Source organism: Macrobrachium rosenbergii, chromosome 2 (assembly GCF_040412425.1).
Source record: "Macrobrachium rosenbergii isolate ZJJX-2024 chromosome 2, ASM4041242v1, whole genome shotgun sequence".
NCBI classification, from domain to species: Eukaryota; Metazoa; Arthropoda; class Malacostraca; order Decapoda; family Palaemonidae; genus Macrobrachium; species Macrobrachium rosenbergii.
Window position 1 is genome coordinate 24,268,150 of NC_089742.1, and position 23,837 is coordinate 24,291,986.

At 35.9% G+C, this 23,837-nt stretch overlaps 1 protein-coding gene across 4 annotated transcripts in view; it reads left to right on the top strand.

The window, feature by feature from the left end:
* LOC136844080 (neural cell adhesion molecule 2-like) overlaps nt 1-23,837 on the top strand; it is a 381,333-nt gene that overhangs the window by 9,285 nt on the left and 348,211 nt on the right. The gene's annotated exons all lie outside the window — the stretch shown is intronic.

Genomic DNA, 23,837 nt, shown 5'->3' on the forward strand with positions numbered 1-23,837 from the left:
CGAGGCCAGCGGGAAATTCACTTTGTGAATAGCAGAGCGGGGAAAAATTCTTTTGTGTCAATAAGCGAGAAAAAAGCTCTGAGTCAACCGGTTTGTTTATATTTGGGATTTTTCTGTTAGGAGAGATTTGGAGCGGTCTATAACCCTTTCAGAATTATTATTTTTTGTCTGCCATTTACTTTTTACTTTCGATACACGTACAGACGGAAATTACAAATTACATATATATTTATATATATATATATATATATATATATATATATATATATATATATATATATATATATAATATTCTATATACATATATGTATATATATATATATATATATATATATATATATATATATATATATATATATATATATATATATATATATATATATAATGTACGTTTGTAAAATTACCAGTAGCTATATATATGCTTGCTCATACAAACCTTTCACGAATGACTGTTTATCCAAGAGTAGGACTTCTACGTATAACTTGCAAAGGTTATTCTAACTAATAACCATTGAGTACCATTTATTTTCATAAGGCCCTCTATGCAGTGGATCGCTTTGGTTTGATGTCAAGTCAATAACTTTCGGTATTTTCATAACTCAATAGCGTAAACCTTAGCTTACGCTAAGCCGCACTCCTATCTTTTACCCGGGCTTAGGAGCTGTATAGGCTAAATATATAAACCCTGACTGAGCTCCTGTCTCTTAAAGAAAAAAAAAAAGACATATGTGAGAATTAATGAACAAAAATCTTGCATTTGGAAGTTCAGAAGTTTTTGCACTGTTGTCAAATCTAAATACTTTCCGGTTCTAAACTCTCAATAACCTAAAAAAAAAAAAAAAAAATGTCTCTGTTCTGTGCCACTTTTAAACGAGTTTATTACAGCAAACTTGTGTGTTATTTCTATATCCATTCACTTCTCTCACATTTCTCCAAGCTAGTAGGTGCCTGATACATATAAGTGGGAAGAAGGTGTTTCGAAATGATTAAAATAGATAAAGGACCTAATTAAGCACTTCGTATAATATTCATAACAACTTCGTTAACAAGCTTCCACTCCCAATGCCCACTCCGCATCACCCATCCTACTGCCACACCCTACCCGCACCCACATTTCCCTAGGCGAGCCGCCCCCTCGTCATATCAACCACCACCAAAGGGTAATTGAAGTTAAATCGTAATGAAGTGTTCTATATTCAGTTCACCAAATACACAGTGGACCATTTGCTTCTCTCTTTTTTTTTTTTTTTTTTTTTTTTTTTTTTGAATGTGCGTGTTGCTTTTCTTTTTCCAGGAGAAGATCTGAATGTAATTTGAAAGGAATAAATCAGCCAGGCTATGTGAACTGTGAAATTTTAAGAGTCCATCATATGCCTTTTTGCCAGCTGGAATGTCCTCAACATTTGCTTTTTCTTAGAAAAGGAAAAATAATCTGTGAGGGAATCCATCACCCAAGCAATATAAACTGACCTCTTTGTGCCGTTTTGATTTTGCTTCACGTGTTTCTTTTGTCACCTGGAATGTGATCAACATTCTCTTTCTTCTCTCTTTCATTTTTTTCTTTTTTCGGCTTTATCGAGCGGCACGGCCAGAAAGGTCGAAATTACGCTTTTAATGCCCTAATCGCCGTCGGTCGGGGAATGTTTGTCATTTGCGTGCGTGCCAAGGTAACAGAACAATGAAATATTCATCGGTTAATTTTGGTCTCATGAATACGGCATTCGCGGCAATCACTTTCTTGACTGACCCCATTTTAAAAGTCCCATGTCCACTTAACCACACTCTCTCTCCGCCCCTGGAAAGAACACTCCTCCTGCTCTTTTCACTATAAAAGCGTTTTCTTGCGTCGGTATTTCTACCACAGAGTGTCCTTTCTACCATAGATTGACCCTCCATTCCCTAAACACACTCCTACACAATTTGCATACCACTGTACTTCAGGGAATTCTAACTTGGTAATTTGTTATTCTAAATACACCGGCACTGGCACCGCTGCCCACGTCAAGCTTGAACTCTGCAAGAAAGTGATTACTTTCGTGCACTTTTTACTTTTGAATAATGATAGCCTACCATTTATAACGGTCCGTGCAATGATTCAGCATTTGTACAGTTTAGAAAAGAATTCTGCACACAAGACGGGGATATTATAAGCTGACCATATCGCATAACCTTCGCCTGAGCGATTTTCACAAAAAAATTTTGAGATTTCGAGGTTGGGATACAGATGGTAGCATACAAATTTTTCAAAGTGATTTCAAAACTGTTTTCACCTCGGGACTGTTTGGCCTCATCGATATTTTTCATCTTGTGACAGGAATTTGGTTATTAGCATAGTTGCTGTCACGAGATTGGACATGCTGTCAATTTATGGATTGAGTTTTTCGTGTACCATAATTATAGTAGGCGACTCCATTTGCCCTCTCATTTTCCATTTTACTCTTTTCTGACGTCGTCAAAATTATGGAAGATTACTTTTCAGGAGAGATTTATTACTCTGCCTACTTATCGGTAACTGAAACTTGAAGGAGAAATTTTCTTTCTTTCCTTTTATAATGTTTAAAAAATACTGAGACTTCCACAAGCCTCATATTTCATTCTGCAAAGAATAGATTTTCTTTGTCTTTATCGCCATTTTGATCTCTTGAAAAGTCTGTGGTATATGAATTCTGATAGTACGTTTGCGGGTTATAAGAATGTAGCTATATATGAATGATAATCTGTTATATTTTTTGTTTTTGTTTTAGTACAGAAAGTTGAGTTTTTGGGCGTCGATGACCAATGCAGTTGTGACGCCAGTGTAGCTTGAAAAATCCTTCAATCACTTTGTCTTGGGCGCTTTGGATCAAAGGATTAATTACGTATAAGTTCTCGTTTTTCGTCTATCTTTGAGAGACAATCAATCCCATTCAATGTAATCCTCTCGGAACTCAATGCGACCCACTGCCGGTGACACAGAGCCTTGCAGTCTGTAAGAAGCTTTTTAGGACTGACGTTCAGGATGAAGCTGCAGCTTCCTAGCCCATTTCGAGAGCAAGAATCTAAATAATTCATGTGTGTCTCTGTCTCTCTCTTCGCTTATATAACACATGAAGTCTTGAGCCCTTCATATTTCATTCTTATCTAGCAAGAGGTCCTTTGTCATGGAAGAAACATACTCGTCCGGAGAGTGAATCGTCCTCTTGTATTCCAGAGGAAATACACACAAGACCTCCTCCTATTGTGATGATAACGTGCGAATGAGGCCAGACAGCTCACTTTGTCACGCTGACTTTGATTCATGACGCGAATTAACTTCTCAGGAATGAAAAATCGCTTTCTGGGGACCGACGGCGTACGAAGGCCTCCTCGTATTGCCTTCCCGTTTGCTTTGCTTGAATGTAATGATGGCACTGATTGCGGAGAAGTAATGATGATGGGCTGGAGATAGTGAATGCGATGGTGGTAGGGAAATATGGAATGCATTATTATCTAGAGAATATGAATCCTTTGGAGAAATGAGATGTAATGATGGTCCTGATAATAAAGAATGTAATAGCGGTGTTGCTATCAGTACACTGGTGGCAAGGATGACATGAATACAATGACTGTGAAAAATATGAACAAAACGATATTTCGTGAAATATGGATAAGATCAGGTACAATGTGACTGCCAAGATAATATGAGTACAATAGCGATATTAACAATATGAATACAGTGAGAGTCAAAAGAATATTCACTTCTGGCTAAACCTCCTTTGACAAGCGATTTAGAAAATATGAATATTAATATTAATCTTGAAGGAGTGAAGTACTAATAAGCAGGTCACAGATAATCACAGGGACATTTAAAGCAATGGCTGAGTTCTTGATGGCCCTTTTAAGAGCTCACAATGCTCTTGCCCATTATTATCATTATTATTAGCATTATTTTATGTATTAGTGTGAGCTGTTCCTTTAGGCAAATCCAGAAAACCTGTTTTCATTTTTCATACTGCTCACTGTGTCCCAATAACGATATATCACAATAAATAAAAACAATCGATTTATTTATCGCATGCGCAGCAATGATAACCTATGAAAAGCTGTAAATTCTAAGATAATGAGGCAAAAATAGATGCGTTGTGTGTGTCCCAGCATAGGCTTAGGAGCGAAAAGCGATCAATGCATCGTCGTAAACAATCCTAACGTGGCATTGGGATCGTACTGAATGGTTCCGGGACCGTGCGCGAGGTTTATATATAAAGGCTTCGCGTGGAAATAAATTTCCCTCGTGCCTGGTCGTTGGTATGGGAGATGTGTCAAGGCGTTTCGGCCATGAAGGGGCCTTTATTCCCATAAACGGGGCGTAAAATAGCGCGGATTTCGCCTTTTCACTCTCTGACTGTGACCCATAATGAAAGGGTCATCCATGTCATCATTGCTTATATGTGTCGCATTCCTTGGGTCTTAATACTCGCTAGCCCATTCATATGGGGCTATTTGGGTTCTACTGTGGGTTTGTTTATGTCACCGTTATTGGCTTTAGATGGCTTTTTTGACTTAGCGTCCATTTGCAGGGAAGGGAATCTTGTTTAGCAATTCATATGTTCCTGCAATGTATTTTTATTATATTTTCAGATCAGACAGTGCACAATTTGCTTTGATTTCAATCAAGGAGATTAGGTTTTGTTGCTGTACTTTTTTGTGCTATGTACAAATTAACTAATATAAAATGTATTCTTGTTAAGAGAAGGTTCGTAAAACGAGTTAGATCGTCCCGATAATGTACTTTCATATTTTCACATTAGACAGTACCTGCATTAACTTGACATTTGTTTATGTGAAAGTGAAATTTATTCAACAGATCGAAATTAGTATTCCTGCCAATGTGTTTAAATTTATCAGATTTATAAATTAGAAATGTTGGCAGTAGCTGACTTCAACTATTATCCATCTTTTCTTTATAATAAACCTACAGAATAAATCTGCTTTCCACAAGACTATTTGTCCCGCACTAATTCCACATGAAAAAGCCATCTCGAAGCAATTATTAATCTATTTGTGTTGGGTGGCCGTTTCAAAGAAACACAACACATAAGAAAAGTCAAGTTTTGAACATTTCCCCATGATATCAACCATATCTTCGCGTACCCTATACACGATTCGATGTGCAATTCGCACATTCTTCGCCCACTGCAAGGAGCCGAGACTTTTTCCTCGCCAAACGCGCAATTCTGTTTCATCGACTTTCACGGGTCATTATTTGAAAAGCTCCGATTCGACTTTCAGGACGTTAGTTTGCATATGGTATAAGTCATTGCTTATGAATCGTGTGGGAATAAATCAGCAAGTATGAAAACTTAATGCTTGGGGTCGGAATTTACTGGAAGTCTGGAGCCAGCAGTTGAATCTCAATGAATAAGTAATGGAGAGAAGAAGAATAAGAGCGTGAACACTTTTGCTGAAATATTAATGACGAAATTGCTCTTTTGGCCAAAGACAAATTCACATATGAAGATTAGCACGGAGCTGGCTTCAGCCCTCTAATTTGAATAATACAAAAAATGATTAAAAGGAGATTAATAGACCATTCACGAGCAAAAAAGTGTTCAAGTAATGGCTAGTTTTAAATAGTAAAGAAAGAAAGAGAGGTAGAGAGAAAGACAGAAAAAGACATATCTAGGATGGCGATCTTACTAACTGGATGGCATTTAAAATGTTGATATCAAATTACTATATGAAATTAATATTATTATTATTACTTGTAAGCGGACTTTCATGAAGGAAAGTTTATCCTAGAGAGATGAATAATGGGAAATGTGATAGATAAAATTAAATGGACAGGTCCTGAAGAATGAATCTCTAGATAACGAAAGCGTCAGTATGTAATATCCAAAACCGTTTAAACTATACACAGCACCAGTGATGGTGCGGAAAACGTTAACGTTTATTATCTCTTCCCTTTCAGGCTTACGTTTTTCAAGAGATTTTGCCCGGTTCGGTGACAATCTTTTTTTTTTTATAGAAATCCGGATTTTAAAATTCTCTGCCAGCTTCTGTTTTCACTACCTATAAATACCATCCTTAGAAGAGCTCGTCTGTTTGTTTTCCATTTTTTTTAAGCTTTAATTCAAATTATTTACAAACGATTACAACAAGTCTCGATCTACTTACATTCACATCTAGAATATATTGCTTTCAATCTTACAAAAATTCTTTGTGAAATGCTTAACCATTTTATCTTTTAAAATGGTTTTGATGAGACAATCAGGTGGCCAGTTCAACCGTCCTCTGCAACGTACAAAAGACCTGATCGTCAGTCAAACAGATACGAACTCCAGCAACGTCAATACCCTTGGTGCAAATCCCCAGGAGCCCTTTGTAAATGATTAGCATGGCCTTAAATGCAAAACGGATTACGGTGCCACAGTCGACGTAAACTTGATAACTAGGGAAGTTCCGCCCGACCTCTCCTTGCCAACTTTGAGTGGTTAACTTGGTTAACTTGGTTCTGGTGTTGGACGATGTCAGGAACTTCTGGTGATAAGAGACTTGGTGCGCCCAGTTCAAGCTTGGGTTCACCAAGTCAGCATTCATAGTAAAGATTTTAGTATTACTGGATTTATACTGTAAATTGCTCTTTTATCAAACGCAAAGGAATATCACAAGTGCTGTAACAATGGGCACAGGCATTTTCAAATCTCAGTCTTTAGGCATTTTCAAATCTCAATCTTTAGAAACATAAAGCTGACTTTAGACGTCTACTATGAATGGCAACGGTACAAAATGAGGACTGACCACGCGACCAAAGAAAGAAAAGAGTAAATTGCAATTTCAAATGCTCAGGAATAACGTCATTTGCTTTAAAAATGCTCAGATGGATATTATGGGCTGATATCTTTCCTGGAATATATTGGTGATGATCTTGAAAACTTTTCACAACTCAAACCTAGTAAAAGACATTTATAACTTTTTTATTGTCTTCTTCATACCTTATACTGATATCAAGAGCACAATGATTCATTATAATTTAAAATTAAAAGAATGGTTGGTAAGATCACAGGGCTCTAATACAAGAGCTAAATGTTGCTACTGACAATGGAGACTATACATTTAAAATTTTTAGTAATCCAGTCATTGTGTTTGAACTGAGGAGCTTTTTATTTCTTAGTATATATATATATATATATATATATATATATATATATATATATATATATATATATATATTTACATACATACATACATACATACATATGGACGCCTGGTATTTATACTGTTGTGGATCCAGGAACCTCGAGAATACTGGCAAGATAGAGATGAATGATGTAATGTTTAGACTTATAGATTTCTGCCCATACGGGTCTTCCAAATTCAGGAGTTGAAATATAAAAGCTGTTGCTTCCCCTATCAGACGAAATAAGCCAATTTTGGAAGAATTTCTTCTTCTTCTTCTTCTCTTCTCTCTCTCTCTCTCTCTCTCTCTCTCTCTCTCTCTCTCTCTCTCTCTCTCTCTTTGTATATATATATATATATATATATATATATATATATATATATATATATATATATATATATATATATATATATATATATATATATATATCATGAAGCTACAAGTGTTGTTTAATATCAAATTCACGCTACTTCCGGAACATCCCTGATGGAGAATTATCACCGAAGGGGAATTTATATGTGATGTAAGTGATAAATGGATCGGTACTGCCGGGTCTTGATCCCTCGACACAATTACCTTCCAACAACTCCAGTCGACGGTCTACCCACTGAGCCATCAAGAGATGGCTCAGTGGGTAGACCTTCGACTGGAGTTGTAGGAGGGTATTGTGTCGAGGGATCGACACCCGGCAGTACCGATCCATTTATCACTTAAAAAGTTCTCCTTCGGTGATAATTCCCCATCAGGGATATTCCCGAAGTAGCATGAATTTGATATTGAACAACATTTGTAGCTTCATGAATGTATATAAATCACGGTGTGATAAAATTTCATATATACATATATATATATATATATATATATATATATATATATATATATATATATATATATATATATATATATATATTTATGTTTTTGCCTGGGAAGGGACTTTAAATCCTGAACAGGGAAGTTACTTTATGATCTAACTAAGGAAATGACTTACTTACCATGAAAATTTACATATCTGACTGAAATTGTGGTGTCAAGTAAAACCAAAAGAAGAAAAAGATGAGCTGAAAGCTTTACTCAACAGGGAATGTTGCAGGTAAAACACTTAGGTTCACTTAAAATCATATCTATTTACATTAACATAAAATCAGAAGAATGGGGAATAAATTAGACAGGTAAACAGACTCCTTGCCGAAGAACTAAATTACGATAACAACAGGGTAACTGAAGATGCCAGGGAAAGCCACTTCAAGGGCACCGTAGAATAGGTTGCAGTGGTTAGAACCACAGCACACACGCACAATCGGAACAGGGGGATTCCATAGCAAGCAACTCCGTCTGCAATTGAGAACACATGCGGTTATGTGACGTAAAATTAGCGCAATCAAAGGAAAATCGAGAGTTGTGTGGAAGGCGCCAATAAGTCTCGATTTGAAACAGTGGTAAACACTTATGAATTTAAATTAATGCACTGCAAAAATGGAGGTCAGGTCAATAGGGAAAAGTCGAACTTGGAAATCGAAAAGTAAATCAGTAAGAGATAAAAGTATTTGTGACTGCTGAAAAACCTCAAATCTGAGCATGTTACCTTATGTCGGAGTGTGGGTCCTCGTCGTTTTGCCTGATGGGGGGAAGGAATTCTACTAATGCGCAGAACAATTGTGTATGTGATAAAGTTAATATATATATATATATATATATATATATATATATATATATATATATATATATATATATATATATATATATATGTGTGTGTGTGTGTGTGTGTGTGTGAATGTATAAAATCATGTATCGAAACAGAGAGAAAGGCATAACAATCTACAATAGCTGAATTGAAATCTTTCTTGGGAACGATAATTTTACGTTATTAACATAAGTTATCTTCCTATAGCTAACAGTAATTAATGTCTCACCCCTGGCATCTGGAAGTTGTTTCTAACTTGAAATGACCTTAATTAGCATCTAAGTACAATTACTATGTTAAGTAGGAATGGTGGCAGGAACTGATATATATATATATATATATATATATATATATATATATATATATATATATATATATATATATATATATATATATATATAATACTCATTAGTAAAGGGGAATATACAGTAAACTGCAACGAGAGAGAAAATAAAAGTTTAAAGGTCCTTGTAAAGGGACACAATTTCAGAGTAAATATGACAAAAGTAATGTTAAGAGCATAAACAGAAATTACAAAGGCGGGCCACTGAATGTAATTATGAATGCTCCGAGAATGGAAGCGTTTTATTCGCGTTGGTACTTGTGAGATAATGTACTGAATAAATGAAAAATTGAGTCGTGGTGAGGCACAGAAGAGATGCAGTAAGGATTTTACCGGAATAAGTGAGAAACGTATTAAGGAAACTTAGTGTCTATGAAAGCCAGTGGTATGTAGAAATTATTGAGAGGACTCTCCTTATGGAAGTAAAACGTGAATGTTGAGCCCACATGAAATATGAAAAAAATTGTAAATGAGACCTATTCATATGACACAAGCCCACAGGGGCCATTGACTTGAAATTCAAGCTTCATAAGGATATGGTGTTCATTAGGAAGTGAAGGGAAATAAAAAAAGATGAGATCCCACTTATTAAAAAAAAGAAAAAAAATATTAACAAATTAATAAACACACAAAATGGATTAAAATGCAAGGAGATAGTATTAGGGAACAGTACGTTGAGATAAATTGGTTCCACTGATTTTTTGGAGTAAAGAGAATTGAGAGAGTAACACATGAAGAGATATGCAGTGTTAATAAGGTAAGCGTGGATTCAGATTATCTGAGATCGTTCGATCATATGGGAAAACTCGGGATGATGAGGCAGAAAAACGAAAGTTCTGAACAAATGGAGTGAATGAGGTACTGGAAAGGGGGCTCGATATCCAGGGAGCATGAGAGTTTACAGGTTTATCCAAATGTTAATGTTGCGGAAGTTTTCTGCGCCGGGATTCATTCACGAAATGCCAGTAAGAGTAAGGATGTGGCAATGATCACTGTTAGGTCCTTTCATGGAAGCCTCCCACAAGCATGAAAAGCCTATCATTACTCGGAAAAAACTAAGGAGAAATGCATGCATATATATATATATATATATATATATATATATATATATATATATATATATATATATATATATATATATATATATATATATATATATATATTAAAACACATGCATATACGCACACCAAAATATGCATATATATATATGATTGATGTGTGTGTTCACTTCGACTTTGCTTATTGGGAATCTTTCTTGATGAATGCACCGTCATAATAATGATAAAATCTAGCTCTAAAAGCTGGGCACTAAGATTCTTGACTTGGTCACTGAACCTTTCATCAACCAGAGATTAAGGAAATAAGAAAATAAAACCGGAAAGCAAAAGCTTTTGGCACTGACCTCAAACGAAAGCCCCAGACTTTCCTCCTAAATAGGAAGCAGCGTTTCACTCGAGGTTCTGGAGAGTGGTTCAGGTCGTCAAACTCGAGACGAAAAGAAATAGAAAATAACAAAAATAACCACACGTAGTCAGGTGGCTTCTGTCTCGCGCTGAATTCTTAAGCACGGTTGAAAGTTTCTCAGTACTGATTTTTGAACTGATGTATTCACTCCCCTGATAATCTAATGAGGTTCTGTGCCAAAGGAATTTGCCTTTCGTTTTTGGTCTCCTTTTCAAGTGCTAAGAAGACCGGTAAAGTTTTTCTTTAATAATGGAATACGAAAATTTGAGTGCATGGCAATTGCTGGCGGTTACCCTCCACCTACTGACCCAGACTCCCAACGGCATATCGAGCACATCACAAAGAACTTTTACAAAAATGAGAAAATTAATATAAAATTCTAGCGATTCGCGTTTGTAAAGTAGAGGTATTGCACGAATCTGGGAAAGAGCGAAATATTATACCGGAATTTTGAATAACAGAATTCTGTCACCTACGGTCGAATGCCCCGACAACATCAAAAGCACTGCAATACTTGTGAAATTCCACAGAGAACATCAAAAACATATTCCCGTCACTTTGAAAAGAGGGATTCCATTGAATTTCATTTTACACCGCTGAAGATGGTGACCTTCAAGGAGATTATTGAGCTCGAGATGTAAAATGTAATGACGTCATCACACGAGAACCCCCTCCCCCTCTTTTTTATTTTGCATCTTTTAGCATCTTGTCGACGAACTTTCCACCACCCGAACAGATTACTTCATTCGATACTGGTACAAAAATAAAACCGCGCATGCTAGTGACGGGGGTGATCTTCAAGCAGAGGCGGGGGCGACTCTGGTACTGCCATGAGAATTCGTTCATTGCTCCAAACTTTTACGGCAAGGTATAAAAGATCTCGGAAAGCGTGACAGGTGAAAATCAATAAGTCAGTAACTTCAAGACCTAAAGTGGTCACATTTCTTAGGAAATCCCGTAGGGGGGGTAGTGCCGTTAGTGCACCTCATGCGGTGCACTGTAGGCATTACTTAAAGTTTCATTGGGGCGTCCCTTCAACCCCTAGCTGCAACCCCTTTCATTCCTTTTATTGTGCCTCAGTTCATATTCTCTTTCTTCCATCTTGCTATCCACCCTCTCCTAACAATCGTTTCATAGTGCGACTGCGAGGTTTTCCTCCTTTTACGACTTTCAAACCTTTCCACTCTCAATTTCCTTTCCAGCGCCGAATGATCTCATAGGTCCCAGCGCTATGCCTTTGCCTAAATTCTATATTCCCTCCTTCCATTTCTTAGGAAATGAATGAACACGTGAAGGAAGGGTCTTCAGAAATTTCTGAGAATCTTGCGAGAAAGTTGATACAGTTTCAGCGCCAATTCGTCGAACAATACCATTAAAAATTGTAGATAAACAAGATCTGTTTGCACCGAAGTACGCTACAAACAATAATACCTACCAATCCTTCAAGATATCAGAATAAAGTAGATATTGCTATTTACATGCAAAATGTGTCTCGGTCATAAGGAACAGGACAGATTTAGGATTAATTTGCTAAGCAAGTTTACTTGCAACATCATGAACAGGCGAGATGAAAAACGAGTAAAAAATGCGCTGAAGTTTCTTCGGCGCAGTCAAGTTTTCTATACAGCCGCTGCAGCGTATTAGCAAGGCCATCGAAAATAGATCTATCTTTCGGTGGTCTCGGTATAATGTTATATGCGCCGCGGCCCATGAAACTTTAACCACGGCCCGGTGGTGACATATCCTATATTGTTGCCAGAAGCACGATTATGGCTAATCTTAACCATAAATAAATTAAAAACTGCTGAGGCTAGAGGACTGCAATTTGGTATGTTTGATGATTGAAGGGTGGATGATCAACATACCAGTTTGCAGCCCTCTAACCTCAGCAGTTTTTAAGATCTGAGGGCGGGCAGAAAAAGTGCGGACAGAAAAAAATGAGGACAGAATAAAGTGCGGACGGACAGACAAAGCCGGCACAATAGTTTTCTTTTACAGAAAACCAAAAAAAGTGGAACGAGGAAAGACAGCATGTCACATAAACGAAAAAGCACAGCCCAAACAACAAACCCTTATATTAAAATAAATGAAAAAATCGAAAAGTAACGATGAAAGATCAGAGAGTAGAGAAATATTATAAAGAGATTACAGAGTGACAAAGTCTTTTGTTCAAAAGAATGGAAATTACCGGAAGAAGTAATAGGTGAAAATTAAAGAATGGTTGGGCGGTAGATCGCTTCACATAATGTAAAACTGAGTAAGAGGGCTGGTGTGGCCCTGTACACTCTGCCCCAACAGCAGAGACGAAGTGGAAGAGTAAATGAGAGCCTTTCCAGTTATACGAAAAATTATAAATTGACCAGACAGAAGTTAAGTATAGAAGTTACTGAAAAATTCATTTTATGAGAGTCGAGACCCCTTCCGGTACAAGTAAAGTTCAGATTATAATATCTTCATTTTATACAATTAAAATCTTCCTTTAATTTTGAAATTTTCTTTTTCATATGCAGTGGTAAGTCTGCTGCCCAAGTAAAATGCCTTTTCGCCTCCAGCTTCCTAAGAAAATAAATAAATAATCGCTAAGTAAAACGTCCTACAATTCGAAATAAAAGACATAAATTCGATTTCCATTAATCATTTTACGAATCGATATTGAAAACACGGGTAATGGTTCCTTGATGTATAAACTTTTAATTTTCACACAAAACTTTTGTTTAGTGTGAACATTACAACTTGGATATAATTATCGAAATGCAATGAAATGAACGTTATGGCTAGTTCCGAAGTTCCGGTGCGAATATCAGAACTTCATATTTGTTGCGAATTTTAGCAATATTCAAACCTGACGTCTCGACATCAGAGAAAACTCGGCCTTCAGTAAAATTTTCTTCAGCTAATAATATCCTACAGTTATCTATCTATCTATCTATCTATCTATCTATCTATCTATCTATCTATCTATCTATCTATCTATCACATATATATATATGTATATATATATATATATATATATATATATATATATATATATATATATATATATATATATATATATATATATATATATATATATATATAAATACACTTGCAGTATAAATATATAAATATATATACTTATATGTGTGTTAGTGTGTGAGTTCGTAAATATACAATTTCTTAGTGATGTTTGGGATTTTGAAAAATGACTCTCTCTTTAGCAAAATACTAAACATCGCTACGAGACTGTACTTTTCAAAAAAAAAAAAAAAAACAAACAAACACATCGCAGACTGATAGGAAATGCTGATACCGCACATTCCTCATTTGTCCCATCAAAATCTAAGTGATATAGTAACGAGCGGAAAGGCTTATTTCCCTGGAAATACTACAAAACAGCTGTAAATTGATTGCAGAGTAGCATCAAAGACCCCGTATTTTCACGCTGGGAGGCGAACGTCCTCTGACATGGCCGTGTGTCCTCTCTGAAAGACGAGAGTTTCAGAAGTATATTGAAAATGAAATTGAATGTTTTCTGATTTGCATCTTCAGTTTGTTTAGGGAAATGTCTCCTACGAGGACACAACCTTTCTAGAGCAACGTCTGATGACACCCGTCCCTTTATAGGAAAAGTTCGGTGACGGGGAGGGAGAGAGAAGCGACAAAACGCTTTCAATTTGTTTATGAATGGGGAATAAGACGTACGTCGTGGACGACTTTGTATTTCCTTAGTGCTTGGCTATATTTCATACTATATATATATATATATATATATATATATATATATATATATATATATATATATATATATATATATATACATACATATATATATATATATATATATATATATATATATATATATATATATATATATATATATATATATATATATATATATATATATATATATATATATATATATATATATATATATATATATATGAGTGAGTGCTTGCGTGCATGTGCGTTTGTAGAAATAAAGATACAAAACTACTAGATAAATAGATTATGACAAACAACCGCATATATAAAGACATTCACGCACGTTCTCATGCTAAAGGATACTCCTTTACCGTTCTGTTTACTTAAACAAACACTCACAGTTCCCTAAGGCATGGATAAACTGAAACTCATCCATTTTGTTTGATCTGACAATGAAACATTAAAAAAAAGCCATAATGTGATATTGTTCTCCTACGCATGTACAGGAGTATATTAATTACTTGTTACAGTCCTTTGTTATCTGAGAAATGTAATCACTACGTCTTTTTTTGGTGCTTTGTGTTGACTTCCACTGGCTGATAATTTATGCAAAGAGCCAACTATGAAATGTTGACTCGGAAAAGCCTGGTTATGATGGTTTTCCCTTGATTAATAAGGTGTAATGCTGTCACGTTATTATTATTATTGGCACCGTTTGTCATTATTTATTTTGCTGTTGTTATTAGAATAACCATCTTTGCTATTGCATTGCTTATACATACCCAGTGAGAATAACTATGTGAATAGTATCAAAATAATGGCATTTTCATTTATTAAATACTTACACCTCCGTCTCGAATAATTAATTTTGGAATATTGTTCCCGTAGCTTACATGCCATACGCCCAGAGTGACACGCCTGTTACAAATATATTTGCTACAATTTTTTTTTCTGAACATTTCCATTCATTCCTTCGTCCTTCCATCCCTGACTATATATACATAAATGGTCAGTTTTTTATTCTGACACTCCATTAATATTCACTGGAAGTAATTTAGACACCCCCTCTCTCTCTCTCTCTCTCTCTCTCTCTCTCTCTCTCTCTCTCTCTCTCTCTCTCTCTTTCCTTGACACATGACGTCAGTTTTAATAGCCACAAATCAGTCAATGGTGACAAACATACAAACTCTAACTATTACATTTAAATCACCTTACACGATCATCTTATTTTCCAAGCCAACTAGGTAAAATGTAATAAACCTAATGTACATGTTACTCTTTAACCACTGCAATTCTTCATATCTCGACCATATATCCAAGAGATTAACAAAGCAAGATATTTTTATTGATGCTTTCAATTTCAGCCACATATCCCAAGAAAAAGTATTTTTCACCATTAAGATTTTTCACCATCCACTACCTACTTCTCCAGTAGGTTCACTATTTTCTTTAAAACAGATTTTCCAGACCTCTCAGCCACTTCATCTGTACAGTTCTACCTTTTCACCCAAATCACCTACCAAGGTCACCTAGCCCAAGGAAGCAAAGACAGACAATTAGGGAAATGAGCTCTTTCGACCTTTTTATTTTTCTTCCGTATAATTGCCGTGTAATCATCTCTGACACGCTCAATATTAACTGCATAACGAAGACAATATTATTTTACTGGCATCGTGGTAACTATTCCTGTCTATTTACCCTCTACATCTCTGCTACGAGACAATATCACTCCCCGTCGCTATTTAGTCTTACAGGGGTTTTTTCGCCGTTTTCCACCAAACTAACAAGTATCCAGATGACTCACATTAAACATTCATCGTCATATATTTCCTCTTATCTGTATCATACTCACATCTAGAACCGCCGCGAATAAATGTCGCCTTGCCTCTCTGTTTACCTGCATTAGTAATGCATGGAATGGACTTCCAGCCAAATGGGCCTGGCTATTTGGTGACTTTCACAGCAGAAGGAGCAGCCAGAATACGGGAACATTAAGGGGATTGCCATCGGCTTCAAGTATGCGTACACATTTATACATGTACTTCTCCAGTACTTTTTCGTGGCCTAAAGAAGAATTGTCATCATGCGACAGAGGGCATTCATTTATGAGGAAATAAATGATGGCTTGACACTTACGGCTTCAAATATGTCATAAAAAAAGCAAGTCTCAGCAAGGTGTTTACGGCACACTGACGGCAACTATCATAAAAATTCCTCAGTTGTCAATACGATGATACATAGTACGTCTGCCATTACAAAGGAATGAAATAAAATAATAAAATGGACGAGATAAAAGAGGAAAACAATACGTCAATTTCACTGTCAAATCCCCTGACTTAAGTGGGTGGAAAAAAAGAAAAATAAGAATTCGATGCGTTGTGGACAAGAAAAGTAGTTATGTTTCTCATGGCAAAAATAACTTAATTTTTCTTTTACAGTAAGCACAGTAAGTCTTAAACAGGAGTGACTAAACATAGATTAGAGTGAAATGTTAAGGCAATATGCATTTCCAGAAATGCGGACAAACGTTAACAAAGACAGCCCTTGTTAAGTAATTAACAACGAAACAAAACCTGACAAAATAAAGATTTGACCCTGCGACTTGCTCATTGCCTTTCAAAACAAACCCTCAAGTTCTGCTGCAAGTTTATAAGCAGTGGTAGGCTTGAAATGAGGCCCAAGCACTCAAAAGTCAGTGAGTCTAGTGGTCGGATTCCTTTGTCTTTTTTTTTTTTTTTCACAGATAGCAGGGTACGCCTCTTTATCTGTCAGTTTATCTGTCTGTTCAAGCATAATCTAAACATTCACCAACCTCTTTATATTTAATTCCTTGCATGCCTGTCCTTCGCAGACTTGCAAAACAAACAGAAAAGTGCAGGAACGAAAAGCCTCTAGGAGTCTAGAGCATTAATTGACAATTAGACAAAACCTGACGTGGGGGAAAAAACATCCGACCACTGGAGCATTAATTAACCTTACGAAGCTCAAGCAGCGATTACACACGCGACCCTCGTCACATATGACGACGGGTTACACGCACGGTCTCGAGTCACCGATGAATTTTTCAGTTAAGGTCCGTGTCAGCGGAATCGACGACGGGGGAGAGTCCAGGCCATCAGTCCGTCCATCCGCCAGTCCGTGGGTCTGCCGACGGTGGCTTTTACCCAGAGATGTAATTTTCTTTGATTGCTATCGCAGACCGCCGGGACTCGCATTGTCTGTCGAAATTTCGCTTCATTAAGTCTGCGTTTTGGAGGGGCCAACGTCCCAACCACGCTGGACTTCCTGCCACTGCCCCTTAAATTAAGCTTCGCGAAGAGGAATTAAGACTTCGGTCAATTGAATCACTTACTCGGTTTGTTTTCTCTGCACGCGTTGGCTGTGGCTTTCCAGGTTACATTTGCCCTTGAAAGAAAACTAAGTTTAGCTATCTGACTTATTTACTTATTCCTGTACACATTTCCTTTATTCACTTATACACGGTTGCTCTGTATAAGACCGGATACTTATTAACAATGATAAAAAGGATATTGATGGCATGTTCAATTATGTTCAAAGAAAATGTTTAAAATCATATACCATCAGGGGAAGGGCTTCATATGCACGAGCCTCACAGAGATCATTAAGTTTTGAATGGATGTATTCAGTAAGTCGTCTCATAAATTATTTTCATTAAAAAAAACTGGACATAATACATGAAACAGTCTGAATATCATCATCGTCATTCACCATAATAATTACTGGCATTAAGTTCCAAAATGTAGAATTTTAAAGAAACAATATGCACCCCTCATGGAACTTGAAACATAAAAAGTCCCCATATCCTCGACTTGAAGCAAGTTTAAATTATGAGAAATGTCCCCACACAAGGGGTGTGTACATTACCACAAAAGTGTTAAACATAGCCATAATTCACTGGGCAGATTAAGACGTATGTCAGCCATTTATATATGTTTACCTTCATTATTTATATTATCGAGTGCAAAACCATTTGTTCTGTCTGGCTGATAAATGAACCTCACGCTTCCACGTCTCGTTGTTTGATTTCGTATAACGCTGTTGTTTGCAGAACATTTTTTTTTTATATAAGTGTGTGTGTGTGTGTGTGTATGTGCGTGGCAATTTCAGGAGGTAAAACCAGTCAAAGCGGGCACTGTAACTGAGTGGTGCAACGCTCAGATCATGCTTGCTATGTTTGTGCATCGCTCCCGCCCTACAACTCACCAGTCCACCCAGCTTCAAATAGCTACCAGTACCTGCTGACGTCAAGAAAAATTACATGGAGATGGTAACCGCCCCCCTCCCCCCACACTGGAGTAAACGGCGTAGGTAAAAATATATATATAAATAAATAAATGTGATATATGTGTATATATATATATATATATATATATATATATATATATATATATATATATATATATATATATATATATATATATATATATATATATATATATATATATATTATATACACACAAAGATTTCTTTATCAAACCAGTTTTCTTTATTAAACACAAGACTCTCATCCACTAATTTTTCACTGCTGGATGAACCCAATGCACAGAAAACTTCTGCAACTTTAAGTCCCTCATTTGCCTACAGAGAAGACTTCTCAGCAATGCATCTGCCCCTCTTCTGACAGTGCTTCATTTATCTCTCTCTAACTTAAAAGTTTAAGGGTCTATAGGTGCCTAATGAGCAACAGAGGCAAGGGGCAGGTCAGAGCAGAGTAATAAAACGCACTGAAAGATGAAAATATAAACAAACAATCAGGGTCTAATCTTCCTTTCTACCCACGCAGGGACCTGGGAGAGCCAAACCGAGGCCGTTGAGGAAATAGAGGGTAGATGTATGAAATGCCCCAGACACCATATTATATATATATATATATATATATATATATATATATATATATATATATATATATATATATATATATATATATATATATATATCAATGGGTAGGAAAGGTCGTGTTGTTAGGAAAAACCTTAGCTATAAACAGGGGTTGAGCTTGGGACCAACACGCCGCGAAGTCCAGGCAATACTGGTGTGATACCACGACCTGGACAATACAACCCTTCCTTTCGGACAACGTTTTTACATTGTCTATCTACCTCCTCTAGGTGCATTTATTGTATATGCATGTAGGTCTGTCTGTATCTGTGTGTGTGCGTGTGTGTATAGTAATATAAATATATCAAATGACAGCCCTATGTTGTTTTTTTTCTATTTTTGCACATATCCATCTTTTTGCTGATTTATCTGGACTTATTTCATATTCTATCTATTTTTGTTTTCTTTAAGTGACCCATACTAGCATTTTATTCCATAGAAAGATACTTTGCACGCTAATGCCATTGTGTAATTATCCCATAAAAGTACTTTCAAATTAATAATAATAATAATAATAATAATAATAATAATAATTATAATAATAATAATAATAATAATAATAATTTATATAAGCCGCCCTATCTTCTCCGTGGCCCTCAACAATGGCCATAAGAGAAAAGACATGACTGTCCACTTTTGTGTTATTAATTTTTTGCAGTGGTGACGGTCTGAGCTGATCCTATACAAATTCCTGGGTAAATATCATTACATTCTTGCTATATAGCAACTAACATTCCTGTAGAAACCCATTCTCTATTATTCTATCGATTCTTAACTGTGTGACATACCAAGACTTTTCTGTATACAATATTATTTCAGTCTAAGGAAGCTCCGTCATTTAACTATTTGGTAATAGTAATGAAATTAATGGTAATCTTGCGCTTCTAAGAGTTTACGTGAGAAAACATTGTGGCCTACAATAACAACCAGACATAATCTGGGAAAAGGCTACGTTGTCTTTATTCAAAAGAATTCAGTGACGAGAATTGTTATGACCCCGTTAAAAAAAAAAAAAAATACAAAATTTGTCTATCTCCTTGATACAATCTTGACACATCCCGATGAGGACCTCTATGGCGACATTAGCAGGATAATGAATGTTGAATGACTTCGTTTACATGACTATACATTGTTCCTTTCTATGTACATGACTATCTAAAGTTTGCCCGTCATTATATTTTTTTTCTTTATTTTTCCACTTCATAATGCAAGGCGTTTTTTTATGTCCAAGCTTCCAGTGTAAAATAAATATCCATCAACACTGGTTCGACATTTAACGTGTGACGATAAGGAATACTCACATTTTAAAATAATACCTGAACTTAAAACTCTCAGTAGCTGAGGTAACCAGGACTCATCCTCTGAAACGGTTTCACGGGCACACCTGTCTGGTTGGTAAATCGATGATAAACATGTGGGCGACTGGTGTTTGCATGTCTTACTAATGGCCACAGGTGTTACAGAAACGGCCCAAGTGTGTGTTTTATTCATAGGTACAATAACCGCTTCTGCCCTTATGCTGCCCCTTGTCTGAATACATGTGCTTCCCAGTATTCAATAGCATGCTGCATTGAATTGGATTAACTCTGCTCTCTCTCTCTCTCTCTCTCTCTCTCTCTCTCTCTCTCTCTCTCTCTCTCTCTCTCTCTCTAACGGTGTTCGTTGTTCATGAACATAACTAGGAAAATGTTGTAACAAATAGTAACTCACTCTCCCTTCCTCTACTCTCTTTCTTTATAGATCTGAGAGTGTGCCTCTACAATGACTTATTCTCTCTCTCTCTCTCTCTCTCTCTCTCTCTCTCTCTCTCTCTCTCTCTCTATATATATATATATATATATATATATATATATATATATATATATATATATATATATATATATATATATATATATATATATATATATACATACATACATACACACACACAGATAAACACATTTCACCACAATAAGACCCATCTCTCTCTCTCTCTCTCTCTCTCTCTCTCTCTCTCTCTCTCTCTCTCTCTCTCTCTCTCTCTCTCTCTGTTGATGAAGTCCTTAATGAATGTTTCTGGTCTGACAGCTTCGTTCGCGCGATACAGGAAATATTTACCGACTTCGCACCCATCCGGAGGCAGAGTCGATAAAGATGTTGCGGCACCATTTAAGATCGGTGACAAATCGGCCCTAAAGCGCCAGCAAGAGAAAGACGCAATGAACGCAGCTGACACGGAATTGGAAGAACCGTTTATATTTCTTTATATGTGCTTTTAAAAAAGTTTTTGTATCAGTTTTTGCGAGCAAAGAACGTGAGGAAAATGGGAAAAGAACTAACAAGACTTTGCGGCGCTATTTTTCCGTTATCAGTAGAGTCTTCTGAAACATGACTATTCTAAACATTTTCAATTTATTACAACCGCCAAAATATATCATTTCAAAGTCCTCCGAGCTGACAGTCTCGTTGTGGGATAGAACGGAGTCGTAAAAATTGAGGCAGCGCTTCACAGCAGCGTTGTGAAGTAAAAAGCAGCTCAGGACTCGGGATAATAATAATAATAATAATAATAATAATAATAATAATAATAATAATAATAATAATAATAATAATAATAATAATAATAATAATAATTATTATTATTATTATTATTATTATTATTATTATTATTATTATTATTATTAAAATATGCGAATATTTAAACAAAATAAGTCTACAAGACCAATTACTTGCAAATCAGCTTGCACAGAATGGAATGTGTCTATACGTAAAACAGAAATGAATGGCAAAACACTATCAACAAGCATAAAATTCTATTATAACTATGAACATCGCCACAACTTAAGGTGACAAAGCTAAGCAAGTAGACAGGATGATAGTGTTGTATCAAAGCTTCCCTTGGACTTATGAACATTGGCTACAATAACACTGGCTTGATCATTTGGACAGATGCATGACCTCGAGATTTTTCTTATTGTTTACTCGTAGCTATAGGGCAAATAGAATTTAACAAATCTGGAAATAACATGTATACCCACTATAAAATGTACAGCAACCATTTTTTATAACAAGACTTCCTTCAATTTGTCTAAAATAAATATTACTTTATCTACGTTGCCGGTGATAAATAAACGAAATGTTATATATGTGATATTATGCGTATTGTTTTACCCTTCTAACCCTATGTAATTGCAGTCATTTTGTTCTCTGAAAGGTCAGCGTTCAATGCTACAATGTACATGGCATAAGTAGTCATAGCTGTCGATAACTTTGGAAGAAAATAAAGAAACTTCGACACTAATTTCCAACGCTGACTGGGGAATTGGGGAATTTATTTCGTATGCAAAGGGTAAATCGTAAAATAAAAATCAGGTCTCAAAACACTCGTGAAAATGAATATCGTATTAACTTTTTGTTTAACTTCTTGTACAAAATGGAATTATGGAATCAAACGGTCCTGAAACACTTCTTGGCAGCGTTTTATTACAGTATAACTTCCACCTTTATATAAAGGTTGAAATATACAGAATGTTTTACAGAAGGCTTTCGAGAGCGTGTTCCGTTTCCATTATCAGTCAGTCTTCCAAAAGCTTTCTGTCACACTTAAGATAGTTCTTGCACCAAATTTAATATTTATTTTATGTTTACATTTTATCACTCATGTTATTATTTTGTATAAAATTTTATGTTTGAATCGCTCTCCTCATATTTCTGATAACGAAATCACATGAAAGAATCAATTAGTAAAAGCTTTACTAAGTGTGAAAGCACTTGTACAAGTTAACATTATATTTCATATATAAAATCTAGAACAGGAATGACTATTTTCCATAAAAAAAAATCTAGAACAGCAGTAACAGTTTTCCCCAAAATTTTGTTGTAACAATGGTGCGACCTTTTCTGTAAAGATTGAATTACGAAAAGGAAAAATGGCCGGGAAAGTTGTTAAAAAATTATTTCTTTATTTTAACATCCCTAATTTATTTTCCTTCAAAACACTCCTAAATCAAACCATCCTGATGAAAGGTCGCAGGAGAGACAAAAAATAACGCTCAACGCTGCTTTCCCTTGTGGATAACAGATCTTTGGATTTTGTACTAACAGAGGATGAATGGTTTTCTATTCTTTACTCCTGTCCTGCCTCATCACTTTCTCAATATGTTCAGACTCCAGACAATGCTGAAAGGCCAACCCTCCCCGACCCCAACCCAACAACTAACCCCACAACCCTGTCCCTCATGTAAGGTAAGTTCCAGCATGTAAGGTAAGTTCCATAACATGGCTAATGTACAACGACGCATATTCCCTGCCTCCCCCACCCCCCAAAATTATCTATTTTTCAATGATGCTGTTTTAGGAGTCAAATGGGAATATTGTATGAAGGGTGACAGAATCCACTCGCAGTAAGCAAACGAATAGATAAATCAATACATCCATAAATGAATACAAAATAATTATAGAAATAGGTCAACAAACTTATCGCATTCTCAGCTAATTTCAAGCAGCAAGACTAACCGCATCCTCCTGGAAAGCTCAGCATCCTTTTCGGTTGGTAGGACGATTCAAGAGGTCCACACTAGACACCTTCAACCCTTAACCTCCTATCAGTATTTGTTTAAGGCTAACCAAAACACAGTCTCTTGTCACGTTTGTTC